The sequence below is a fragment of the Coregonus lavaretus genome (assembly GCF_964263955.1).
Source record: "Coregonus lavaretus genome assembly, contig: HAP1_SCAFFOLD_502, whole genome shotgun sequence".
Lineage (NCBI taxonomy): Eukaryota > Metazoa > Chordata > Actinopteri > Salmoniformes > Salmonidae > Coregonus > Coregonus lavaretus.
In genome coordinates, this window is record NW_028167160.1 from 163740 (window position 1) to 177494 (window position 13755).

The following is a 13755-nucleotide window of genomic DNA, read 5'->3' on the forward strand; positions in this document are numbered from 1 at the left end:
TACAGTGTGTTTATTGGTGTGTAATTATTCCTGTTAGTACAGTGGTGTAAAAGTACTGTGATGCCTCATTCTTACACTGTACTAGCAGCAGTAACCCTAGCCAGTAATAAGGCTACTGTAATGGAAAGTGTTACAGGAAATATAAAGGAAGGATTTATACATGTAATCTATGATATACTCTATGTAATGATATGTCTACGTCTTCTAGATGGTGTTCTATACTGTATGTAATGATATGTCTATGTCTTCTAGATGGTGTTCTATACTGTATGTAATGATATGTCTATGTCTTCTATATGGTGTTCTATACTGTATGTAATGATATGTCTATGTCTTCTAGATGGTGTTCTATACTGTATGTAATGATATGTCTATGTCTTCTATATGGTGTTCTATACTGTATGTAATGATATGTCTATGTCTTCTAGATGGTGTTCTATACTGTATGAATTCTGAGGACTTAAATATGAATTTATAATCATGCTTCCCTTTTCATGTCAATGTGTATTTGTAACATTCTAACCCTGTTTACAATAGTGCTTTGACGAAGAAGCTTTCTTCGGAACGCGTCAGCAAGTAATATCATTGAAGGGAATTAATCTGCCCTCCTGAACCTTATTTTACAATTTCACTATTTGAAGCCATTTCAAAAGCTTGATTAAACTTGTCTGGTGCAATGGAGCCAATAGAAAAGTGAGAAAAGTCCAAAACCCTGCCCACCCGACACTCCAGGCAGGCAAAAGCAAACACTCAATGTATTTGAAAGATTTCAAATAGTATTTGAACCCAACAGTGCTTAATTTGTAAATCGGGAGGTGCCGGAACAAACAGTGAGCTCGAGAGGGTGGTGACCTGGCGAGTTCTGAGGTACCTGAATGCATGAAGAAAAAAAATATCCTTTATAATAAAGCATTGCATTCATATCATCACATTTGCGTAGTGGCATAGAGCAGTAGAGTAGAGGCATTTACAGAAGTTGTACACATGGGGTAAATTTTTAGTAGCTGTTATGATGAGTTCCTCTGGTATCAAGTAATTCATGATGCAAGAAGATATTTAACACTTAGATGGAGAGTTGATGCAAAGTATTTAATTGATTACGGTACCGGGTTCGTATAACAAACGGCACATGATTTGCCTCTTGTCATCCGAACTCTGGACAAAGGACATCTCTCAGTTTATATACTTCATGTTCCACGTTTCTTCAACAACATCTGGTAACCATCAGTGGGCACTCCCCACTCTGATGTTATTACCTTGTACCCCAAGTCAGTATATTCCATCTATCAATCATTCTAAGATAAACCCTACTAAGCTCCCTCGAGATAATGGAATCCTTGGCATTCAGACTCTGTGGCACCATGTGGCACCAAGAGTTACCTATCTAACAGATTTAACATTGCTCATACAACACTATGACAAGACATTATATCAATCCCCCATTTCTTTTTATTTTGTTGTAAGTAAAATTCCCCTTGTATAACATTATTTAAATCCAACAATTCACACAAAACTTCATATTAACTAAAATGTTCCCAAATCAGTAGTATAGGTATATATGATTAGACCCTAAACTATGCTAGATACCGGAGAATTCATCCCCCTCTACTTTCAATTTCTAAGTTACATGTAAACTACAATATAGGTCTATGAATATATCCCAATAAAAACTGAATTCTTCATTTTCTTGATTCAGATGAACCCCAAGCTTTTCTCTGGTTACTTGGGGCGCTATCTGATCTACTAAAATAGTCACGTTCCCCGTTACGCATCCTGTAAACCTTATATTCAACGTCATACAATTCCCACATCACATTCCCAAATCCTCAATCAACATTATCAATGGACTCTACACTTGAATAAGATGATATAGATGATGAATTTGTACTTTTCCTCCCTGCATTAATATTGACTGATACATTTATTTTTATATTTATTTTATTTTTTATATATTAAACCAGGTAAGCCAGTTGAGAACAAGTTCTCATTTACAACTGCGACCTGGCCAAGATAAATGTCACACCCTGGCAATGGGACTCTAGTTGTTGAGCCAGGGTGTGTTTGTTCTATGTGGTGTGTTTCTATGTTGGGGGTTCTGGTTTGTTGTTTTCTGTGTTTGCCTTAGTGACTCCCAATCAGAGGCAACGAGTGTCAGCTGTTCGTTGGTTGTCTCTGATTGGGAGCCATATTTAAACTGTCTGTTTTTCATTCGGGTTTGTGGGATTTTGTTCGTGTTTGTTCGTGTTGTAACCATAGACGTCACGCATTCGTTGTTTATTGTTTTGATCGTGTGATCATTTAATAAATATAATATGTTCACCTTCGACGCTGCGCATTGGTCTCTCCATGACGATCGTGACAGAAAATCCCACCTAAACCAGACCAAGCAGCGTGTCCAGGAGCCATCGCTGGCAGATCTCCGTGGCAAACTCGACTGGGTCAAGCCTAGTGAGGAGCAGAGAGGGTGGACTTGGGACCAGTTGAGGAGGAGCTTTGACTGGGTCAAGCCCATAGAGGAGCTGAATGGCGGGAGTTGGAGACAGAGGAGCGAGAGTTGGGCGAGAACGATGGAGGCCTGGCCCATGGGGAGGAGAGACCCCCAGAATTTTTTAGGGGGGGGGGCTCACGACGTCGGGGCAGCAGGAGGCCGCGATAGAGCGGTCCAGCGGGTTGGCAGAGGAGGCCGCCAGGTTACGGGAGTCACTGGTCACCAGGGGGAAGGAGGTTGTAGAGGCACGGCGAGAGGTACTGGCGTGTGTTGCCAGTCCGGTCCGGCCTGTTCCTGATCCCCACGTAGGGCCAGTGGTGTGTGTTCCCAGTACGGTCCGGCCTGTTCCTGCCACTCCCACCAAGTCAGTGGTGCGTTTCGTCAGCCCGGTCCGGCCCATTCCTGCTCTCCGCACCAAGTCAGTGGTGTGCGTCGTCAGCCCGGTCCGGCCCATTCCTGCTCCCCGCACCAAGTCAGTGGTGCGCGTCGTCAGCCCGGTCCGGCCCGTGCCTGTTCCCCGCACCAAGTCAGGGGTGCGCTTCGACAGCCCGGCTCGGCCCGCTCCTGCTCCCCACACCAAGCCAGTGGTGTGCATCGTCAGTCCGGCACCGCCCGTGCCTGTTCCCCGCACCAAGTCAGGGGTGCGCTTCGACAGCCCGGCTCGACCCGCTCCTGCTCCCCACACCAAGCCAGTGGTGTGCGTCGTCAGTCCGGCACGGCCCGTGCCTGTTCCCCGCACCAGGTCAGGGGTGCGCTTCGACGGCCCGGCTTGGCCCGCTCCTGCTCCCCACACCAAGCCAGTGGTGTGCGTCGTCAGTCCGGCACGGCCCATGCCTGTTCCACCGGTGGCTGGTCCGGCACCGGTCAGAGGCTTCACGTCGGAGCTAGAGCAATCCGCTCCACCAGTGTTCAGTCCAGCTCCGGCCAGCAGGGCCAGACCGGACCAGGGGTACTTTGGGGGGTTAGAGAAGGAGTGGGGGTCAAGCCCGGAGCCAGAACCGCCGCCGAGGAGGTATGCCCACCCAGCCCTCCCCTGTTTTGCTCTTTTTGAGGCGCGGTCGCAGTCCGCGCCTTTAGGGGGGGTACTGTCACACCCTGGCAATGGGACTCTAGTTGTTGAGCCAGGGTGTGTTTGTTCTATGTGGTGTGTTTCTATGTTGGGGGTTCTGGTTTGTTGTTTTCTGTGTTTGCCTTAGTGACTCCCAATCAGAGGCAACGAGTGTCAGCTGTTCGTTGGTTGTCTCTGATTGGGAGCCATATTTAAACTGTCTGTTTTTCATTCGGGTTTGTGGGATTTTGTTCGTGTTTGTTCGTGTTGTAACCATAGACGTCACGCATTCGTTGTTTATTGTTTTGATCGTGTGATCATTTAATAAATATAATATGTTCACCTTCGACGCTGCGCATTGGTCTCTCCATGACGATCATGACAATAAAGCAAAGCAGTGCGATAAAAACAACAACAACACAGAGTTACATATGGGATAAACAAAACCTACAGTCAATAACACGATAGAAAATCTATAAACAGTGTGGGCAAATGTAGTAAGTTATGGATTTAAGGCAATAAGTAGGCCATAGTGCAAAATAATTACAATTTAGTATTAACACTGGAGAGATAGATGTGGAGAAGATGATGTGCAAATACAGATACTGGGGTGCAAATGAGGAAAATAAATAACAACATGGTGATGAGTTAGTTGGGTGGGCTAATTACAGATGGGCTGTGTACAGATGCAGTGATCGGTAAGCTGCTCTGACAACTGATGCTTAAAGTTAGTGAGGGAGATAAGAGTCTCCAGCTTCAGAGATTTTTGCAGTTCGTTCCAGTCATTGGCAGCAGAGAACTGGAAGGAATGGCGGCCAAAGGAGGTGTTGGCTTTGGGGATGACCAGTGAGATATACCTGCTGGAGCGCATACTACGGGTGGGTGTTGCTATGGTGACCAATGAGCTAAGATAAGGCGGGGATTTGCCTTATACATGTCTAGCTGTAATCACTGGCATGTTCGTAATCGTTAGTACAGATCTCAAAATCAATCCCCGAAATATGGGAAAACAACACCCCATAACTATGGCTACAATAATTACTATGGCAACACCCCATCACTATGGCTACAATAATTACAATGGCCACTAGGGGATCTAGAATGCTTGCCATCCATGTTCCTATTGAATTACCACTAACAAACCTTGAAAAGACTTCAACAGCGTTCAAATTGCTATATCCCCTTAATATTTTTGCATATCTATTCGTATTCTTAATTCCATCCTGTATTTCTCTAATATTTCCCTTAGCTTCCCAAGACCTTCCTGATTCTGATGGCAAGTATGCCCAACATGTATCTCCTCCTACAGTCGCACACACGCCCCCTTGAGCTGCTGTAATAGCATCCAATGCTATGCGAGTATCAATTACATATTGTCTAATGAGGGCCCTTTCAGACCCAATTGCTTGAAAACCCAATACTGTTAGTAGGTACCATGTTTAGTCTGAACTCTGTTCAACCCCGACTCCGTTCCAGTAATATTCCTTAGATAGAGACAAAGGATAACACTCTGGTTCCAGTCCCTGATAAATCAGGACTGCCTTGGATTAGTTAGGAGCGAGGAATTCAACCCGAGGTCAGATCAGATAAAGATAGAAAACAAACATTCCTCTTTCACATAGCAACCCCAGTGATATGAACCCATTAAGTTCTAACAACACATATGTACCAATGTTTAAACCTTTCAATGTAAAAATACACCTCAATCCCCCCTCTCTGGGACTTCATAGGTCCCATATCAATACATCCCAATATAATAAGGTATAGAGTGACCAAACCCAGTGAATCAACATGTTCCTGATATCAGGCACAATCCTTGCATCAACCTTACATGTTTCAAACAGTAATATTCCAAATTGTCTACTCGCGATAAATCATAAGTGTATCCTAACACATTATAACTAATGTAGCATTGTTTTAACCATAATATCTATTTAAGACATGTATCTTGCGATTGTACCAGCACTGCCAGGGCATGCTGAGAATAGTTTCAACATCTTTAGCTCACATAACTTCTTTACCCATATCACAATTAGTATAACAATCAAAATAATCAATATCTAATACATTAATTGCAGTGTCAACTTACTTAAATCACTCAGTCATCTTATAAATCATAACCAAAATCAAATTAATTATCCAACACAAATTTAGAATGACAATTCTTGGTGATTCACATTGTTCCTATCAGTCAAAGTTAAAACGCTCAACTTAGCACCCATTGACACTGGCAGAATGTACATTTATATTAAAATACAGTATAACTATCCAGAATTCTAGTATTACCTTCCTCATCATGATAACTACAGATCACAATGCATTCTTAGTCCAAATTACTATACATTTAGCAGTGTATATACCTTCTACATCAACCTCATACCCAAATTATCAAATTTAGAGAAGTCCAAATTAATTATGGACACAGCTGACCAACCCCTGTCACGGTCGTTGAAGAACGGGTCAGACCAAGGCGCAGCGTGAAATGCATACATGTTGAATAAACATACAAAAACAACAAAAGGCAATGAAACGTGACGTCGGAAAGCTATACACTAACAAGACAAACTCACAGAGCACAAACAAGATCCCACAACCCAGGCAGGAAAACTGACTGCCTAAGTATGATCTCCAATCAGAGACAACGAGCGACAGCTGCCTCTGATTGGGAATCACACCGGCCAACATAGAAATACACAACATAGAAAGTCCACATAGAAAAACACACACATGATATTCACACCCTGACCAAACTAACTAGAGTTCAATAGGTCAGGGCGTGACAACCCCGTCCTTCCCCGGCACTCAATCTTCTGGCGTTTCTTCATTATGTTCTTCAGATAGCTTTATATTTCAACTTGAATTTCCCATAACAATGTCCCAATTTCAATGTCTCATCCGAGCAGCTACAATCTCTACCCCCCATTCTGTCTCGTTCATTTGCCAACCCGTATACCAATGTAGTGTCTGAGGGTCTATGATTTTGCTGACATTTGCAAATGGTGTAATGGATGAACTCTACTCTGCTTTGCTGAAACATCTGGAAAGCATTACTACATAGGCTTCTTGGAATAGAGGACATTTGGACATATGTGGAAGCCGGGAATTGGTCTGTCAAAAACCACCCATCTTATGTTACATAGGATATAAATACCATGTTTTTAACAAAGGACGGGGAGGAATAACATATCAGAGATTTGGGTCCGGTTATTCTCCAGATATCTGCAGATGTCTGTAAATTGACGCTGGAATCCTTTGAAATAATACATCTTTATGATCAAAGTACAGCGTCAGCGGAATTCTTATCATCACAAGCATGATCAGCATCGTTGTCTCGGACACCACATAAATGGCGACGAGGATTTGGGTCGTATTACGTCTTTTCTCAGCATTCCATTCATGGGCTGCGAAGTGACTCCTGCTCAAGACGCCGTCAGATAAGGTGAGATTTCTCACAGTTTTGGGCACTGGTCAGTTTGTGTGCTTGTGTGTGTGTGCGTTCAGATGTACCGTCAAAGGACTTGTGTGTGCGCTTTGCTGTTATTTGCTGTGTGATGAGAATCCGTTCTAAATTTGTTTGCGTTGGGAACAACGCAAACAGGGGGGAATGTCTATAGGAATTATTAACACTGGGCACACATATTTGGCTTGAAAAAAAAATTAAAAGGAGTGTCCAGGAAAAGCATGAAGGAATAAGGCCAGGAAATAAGGAAAAAGTATACTTTTAGGACGTTGCTGATTTTAAGGAAGCCCTCAAACGAGGCGATCATTAAGATGGGCCATAAATCCTAGGAGAGTCATTAGATTGACTGTCAGGTCAGTTCTGGGAACTGAGTTTGTGGAAGATACATTCAATTGCACGTTACCTCTCGAAGTATAGTTGACGAAGTATATGTTCGAAGTAACCTCTCATTGAATAATCTGCAACTCGAGGTAGCACAAATTTAGGAAGGAACAATGAGAAATAAGGAGCAACGGTAGCATGCTTAGTGTATTGTCTGAACGGATGCATTCTTGTTTAAACTGTGTATGCGTGTGTGTGTGTGAGAGGAGGAGAGCCTATGTCTGTGTGTGGGAGAGAGAAAAAATACAATAAAATAAAGACGTCTCTGTTGTGTTTAAACTGTGTGTCGACTCAGGTTAGGATAATATTTAGGTTAGAGATATATACATATATATGTTTTGGTTGAGAACAGGGTTTTTTTGTTTTCATAAGGAAATATGTAAGTTAAGGTTAAAAAATCTTATGAGTCTCCGTTGGTGAGAACTTAATAATTGTTAACTATATATGAGCCCCCTGGAAGGACGTTAAGGTTAAAGATCTTATGAGTCTCTATAAACAGAGAACGTTTACTAACTATTAGAATATCATGAGCCTACAGGGCGGACTTTTTAAGAGTGTATAGAGATTATTTGTAATGATAAGAAAATAACTATAAATCTGCAGATTAGAATAATTGAAGATAAGAAACTTCGAGTTTGTGAGTTTTGTTAAGTGTTACTGTTTGTCTGTGTTGGAGGTGGAGAGACGGCTGCTCTGTCTACTCTGTTGTTTAGACTTGGAGAGAGCTGCCTGAGAGCTCCATCCACTCTGAAATCGCACTGGTGAATGAACTACGCACGCGTGGGATTTCATGAGTTTAGAGTTACGTAGAGCAAATATGCCACTCCCCTGCCTGCACTGAGCTGCTGTGACATGCAGACAGAGTAGAAAGGGAGAGACTTACATAAGATTAAAGTATTCTGTTTGTTAAAACGGCTGTTGTTTAACTATGAAACTATTTGATTGAATTGATAAATGAGAGATATGTTGACGGATTAAACATAATTAAATAAATAAATTAAATTAAATGTTATTGCGCTATTTATAATATTCCTGAGTTAAGCTGTTTGCTTATTTCTTAGCGCCAATGTGAACATAGGTATGCATAAAATACTAAATTCTTGTCTGTTCTTTGTTCTTCTGTAATATAATATAATAATATGCCATTTAGCAGACGCTTTTATCCAAAGCGACTTACAGTCATGCGTGCATTCATTTTTTTTATTTTTTTTTGTGTATGGACTTCTGTCATGTGAGAGACGAGAAGGAGGAGAGAGAGAGAGAGAGGAGGTGCTGACAAGTGCGTCACGCGACAGGGTGTGCTGCAACGGATCAAGTCCAATTAAGGCCAGTACTGTTCTATCCACAAAACCCACTCTCCCTTACAGGATATAATAGATACATTGTGTATGCATAGAATATTTCATGTTGTGACCATTTCACAGGAACTTGGCAACAGACTGATCAATTGATGTAATTGAGAATTGCACATTAGGGTTTTTGTGAATGAGTTGTTTTGATTAGAGTTGTGTTGGAAATCCAGCACTGACATTATTCTGTAAAATTAAGGTAATTGGGTGCTTATTAAGCAATTGGTTTGTGAGTGCTGTAGTGTTGCTGGATTACAGGTCTTTCTTTTTTGGATTGCTCTGAAGTTGACTACTTTCCTTTACTTTTCCTGACCGGATGTGGTAAGATTGCCACTAATCAATAATTTGGTAAAATAAAAAAAATAAAAAAAAATGGATATATTGATTAATTAATTAATTAATTAATTAATTAATTAATTAATTTGAATCAAAAGAAAAAGAACAAAAAGAACAAAAAGGAGGGAAACATATAAAAGAGTTGTTACAATGGGGAAAAAGGACATAAAAACTACAAAAGTAATTACTCCTGTTGATGTAGTACAAAATAGTAATCCTCTAGTTAATGGTATTGCGAGGTTATCTGGAAAATGGAATAAACGTTGGCCTGACATTGAACAACCATTGCCAGTGGAAGGGACTCTTAACCCAGACGTCATCAAGATAATGCAAGTGCTTGTATCCACGTATAAGGCAGATCAAAAGAAGGGAAAAAAAGGGGAACAACGTAAAGAAAAGAGACAAAGAGAGCTGGGTGTTCTTAAGCTATTTGAAAATGAAGGACAAAAACTGATAAAAGATAGAAAAGATAAAAGAGAAAGAGGTATAGAGAAAATGGCAAAAGAGGTGAAGATAACAGAAAAACTAATGGCAGAAGTCAATACACCTTTCTCACATATGGATTCAGCAAAAAGACCCCCATCTTACGAGGAAGAAGTAGAGTTTAAGGACGTCTATCCTCAGCTTCCAGTGATCATTCAGGAGGGTGATTATTGCATCAGAGATGAAGATGAACAAATAATAGAGAGAGGACAAGCAGAAACGACCATAAAGATGAATCCAAACTCCAAAAGTAAGAACAAAACGAGATGTATGGAAACTAAGGGTGGAGTGAGGTTCAGGAGGATGGACCTTGAAGATGATGATGATGATGATCAGAGTGATTCAGAAGAGATCATGGGTGGATATGATCCTGTGATCAGACAGAGGTTGGCCAGAGCGGAAAGAAGGGGTGATTGAAGTTGGAAGAAGAAGAATACAAGAGATTCGAGTTCTGATGAAAGTGAAGATGGAGACAGCGATAAAGATTTGGAGATTAAAGGTGCTTCATATTCAAAAGGATTTGATCCTACAATGACTAGCACAGAAGAAATAGAACAATATATAGATCGATGCATATCATGCCTGGATAAGGCCAATAATTTAGAAGAAGTAAGACAACTGGAAGAACAACTCAAGAAGCTGAAGATACAGAAGAAAAAACTGCTGAAAAAAGGATCCCAAGAATTGGAGAAGAAGTATACATTAAGGCCAAGACAAGGGAGCACAAGTAAGAAGATGATGCCAGTGATAATTTGAGGACAAAACCTGGAGTATAAGCCTTTGCAGAATACCGATATGTCAGATATACTTGAGAAGCTGCCTACTCTTCAAGATGGAGCATGTCCTTGGATTTCAAAATTGGAAGAAATTACGGTGGGAACACAGTCTGCCATAGGAGACATTAAGAGACTTTTGGCTAATCTCCTTGGGATTCCAGGTATGGAAGACATTTTTCAGAGAGCTGGACTTCATAGATATGTGGGGACTGCAGTGAATGACCCTGAATTGTTGGCTGCAAGTAGAAATCGGCTGTGGAGAGCACAGAAAGATACGTTTCCAACAAATGTGCATCCTGACAACATTCTGACCCACTAGGACAACAAGAAAATCAGAGAGCCTATGTGTCAAGAGTTCATCAAGTGTGGAGAAATATTACCGGAAATGATCCAGATATGAGTCAAATTGAACAGTCAATTTTGAGAGCTAAACTACAGATGGGACTGCCCTCACCAGTAAGGAGCAAACTGGCAGAGGTGGTTGGACTTGGAAGCATGACAAAAGGTGTCTATACAGATCATATAGCCCATCAAGTGGATCTGTACCGGAAAAAGGAACACAACCAGAACGAACAGGACCAAGAATCTCTCAGAAAACTCAATCAAATACAACTGGGGGAGAATAAGAAAGAGAAGAAACAAGCTTTGGTTATGCAGAATCAGGGTGCACCAAATCAACAATCACTGCCACAGCTTCAACCGAACCAGTTCCAACCGCAATTGTACCAGCCACCAATAGCGGTACTAGTTGTTTCATATCCACAGCCAGTTTCTGGACAGAGACAGAATTGGAGAGGAAGAGGACGAGAAGGCTTAGAAAGAGGAAGAGGAGGAAGAGTTAAGCCATACTTCCAGCAATCTTCAGAAGTGTGTTATAATTGTGGACAGGTTGGTCACTTTGCCCGTGAGTGTAATGGGCCAGGAGGAAACACCAGAGGGAATTTCAGAGGAAGATACAGGGGCCAGTCAAGATCATCTGGAGGACCGGTGAACCCTTAAAGGGACAAAGAGCAAGGATTCTAGAGGTGCCCAGAAGATCCGAAAGGGGGGTGTCAGCTGGTAGCACCAGTTAGGGAAAAAAGATCCAACAATTGAGGTGAAAATAAACAACGGACCATTGGAAGTGATGATGGATAGCGGAAAGGCTTTTACCTGTGTTCAGCCTGAAGAGGTTACACATCTCACTATGTCAAATCAACTAATTAGGACAATCGGATTTGAGGGACGAAACAGCTGATTCCTCTTACGGAACCAATTGAGCTCTGCTATGAAAATCAGAAAATTACAATACCCACACTGGTATCAGAACATACACCTATTGCATTGTGGGGAAGAGATGCATTGTGGAAGTTGAATTGTACAATAAGATGTACACCAGACGGCTGTCTGGTAGAAGTGCCAAAGGAAAATGTTTACCAATTGTTAATGATGGAAGACAATTTGGGGGATTTGGAGGAGTGAAGATCAGCGATTTCTGAAAATGATGATTTTGGCTCAAGGACAAGGAGAGTCATAAGCTGTACGGATGAGGCATGAATCTATTTGCAGTGTGAAGATGGATTGAGAATCTATTAAAGAGGAGATGTTGCAAAAAGTTCAAGAATGTTTGTGATATCAAAGTAGTACTGATATTGGACTTGTGAAATCAGCCCAATTGAGGTGAAAGTTGAACTTCAACCAGGAGGCAGACCTCCTTGGAAGAATCAGTATCCATTGAAAGATGAAGCAATCCAAAGGATCGAACCACAAATTGAAGGACTTTCAAAAGCAGGTGTTTTGAAGACAATGAAAAATCCTTAGAGTAGCAATCAATTCTTGTTTTGGGAGAAACCATGAGAGGTTGATAGTAGCGCCTCTAGACCTATTAGGTCTGATGATTCAGGAAGCACATGGGTTAGCTAATGTTGCAAGGGGGGAGGTTAGGAGAAAGATCACAAAGGAGTATGGTTTTTGGGAACCATATTTGCTTGAATAGGTTGATTATGTCATAGGCAGGTGAACAATCTGTCTGAAAAATAATGTTCGCAGGGGTATGACTGTTATTCTTGGTTACATTCCTACACCAAGAGGTGCATAAGATGTCCAACTAAGCTAAAAGATGCTCAGTCGGTTGCAAAGTTCTTGTGTAAAGAAGTCATTAGCAGGTGGGAATTTCCCGATTTAATATCCTCAGAAAATGGGAAAGGGTTTTGTGGATAAATCAGTGAAATGGTTTTTGAAAAAATTGGGAAAAAGTCAGACTAAAATGTTATGAAAACTAGGGTTGAAGTAACTCTAGGAAATGTTCAACATCTGATTGTGTGATAATTTTTACGTCTTTACATATTATTGTGATATTTAGTATTTTCTTATGAATCAAAGGGGGGAAATGGAATGTGATTCATATGTATATATATCATTTTTAGTTGATATTGATGTTTTAATTTGAATGTGTTGTTTTGCAAAAGATACTGGTTGGTGTTTTCTTTTCTTGCAGAAGTATATGGGAATGTGTAGAGGGGATTCAAATACTCAAACATGGACAATATGAATGGACTGGAGGAAGTGGAACAAGGAAGGTGTGGAAATGTTCAGATTCCATCATCAACGTTTCATTGGAAGTCGACACTGCTGAGGAGATGAAGTGTAGTGGACTACATTCCAGTGTCTGCAATGATAAATAGACATATGTGTAATACATAATTTGTGTTATATTCTTTCTGTATTAATTTTTTGAAGAATGATGTTTTCTGTTGTTGGGTACATGTGGGGACCTCAGATGTTTTTGTTTATTTAGTTGAAGCTTAGGGATATTGGGTCTAGGTAGGGACAGAGAGAATCCACAGGAGGGTCCGATGGGTCGACCAGCCTGAATGTGGACATTTTTGATTGTATTTTGTTTGCTGAGGTTTTCATGTGTATTCAATTGCATCATAGCTTAAAATGCATTGATAAAGATGTATGAATTGATCTGGAGTACTTAGGTGGTTGCCTGGGGCAGAGGGGCCGTGAGATAATTTTCCTGTCTTGATTGATTGATGGATATTTGGAATGAAAGCTGCCAGACAGGTTTTTCGCTCTTACACTCCATAACAATTTATTTACATTCCATAACAATTTATTTACATTCCATAACAATTTATTTACACTCCATACAAAAATGTGTCTATATCAACATGTGTTTACTCTCCATAAATTTTGGTTTATTGCTGAAGTTACTCAAGAACAAAAAATGTAATTTGTCATAATCCTATTCTTTTTGTTTTCAAGACTTAATTAGTCTCGAAGGGGGGAAATATGTAGTGTCTGAGGGTCTATGATTTTGCTGACATTTGCAAATGGTGTAATGGATGAACTCTACTCTGCTTTGCTGAAACATCTGGAAAGCATTACTACATAGGCTTCTTGGAATAGAGGACATTTGGACATATGTGGAAGCCGGGGATTGGTCTGTC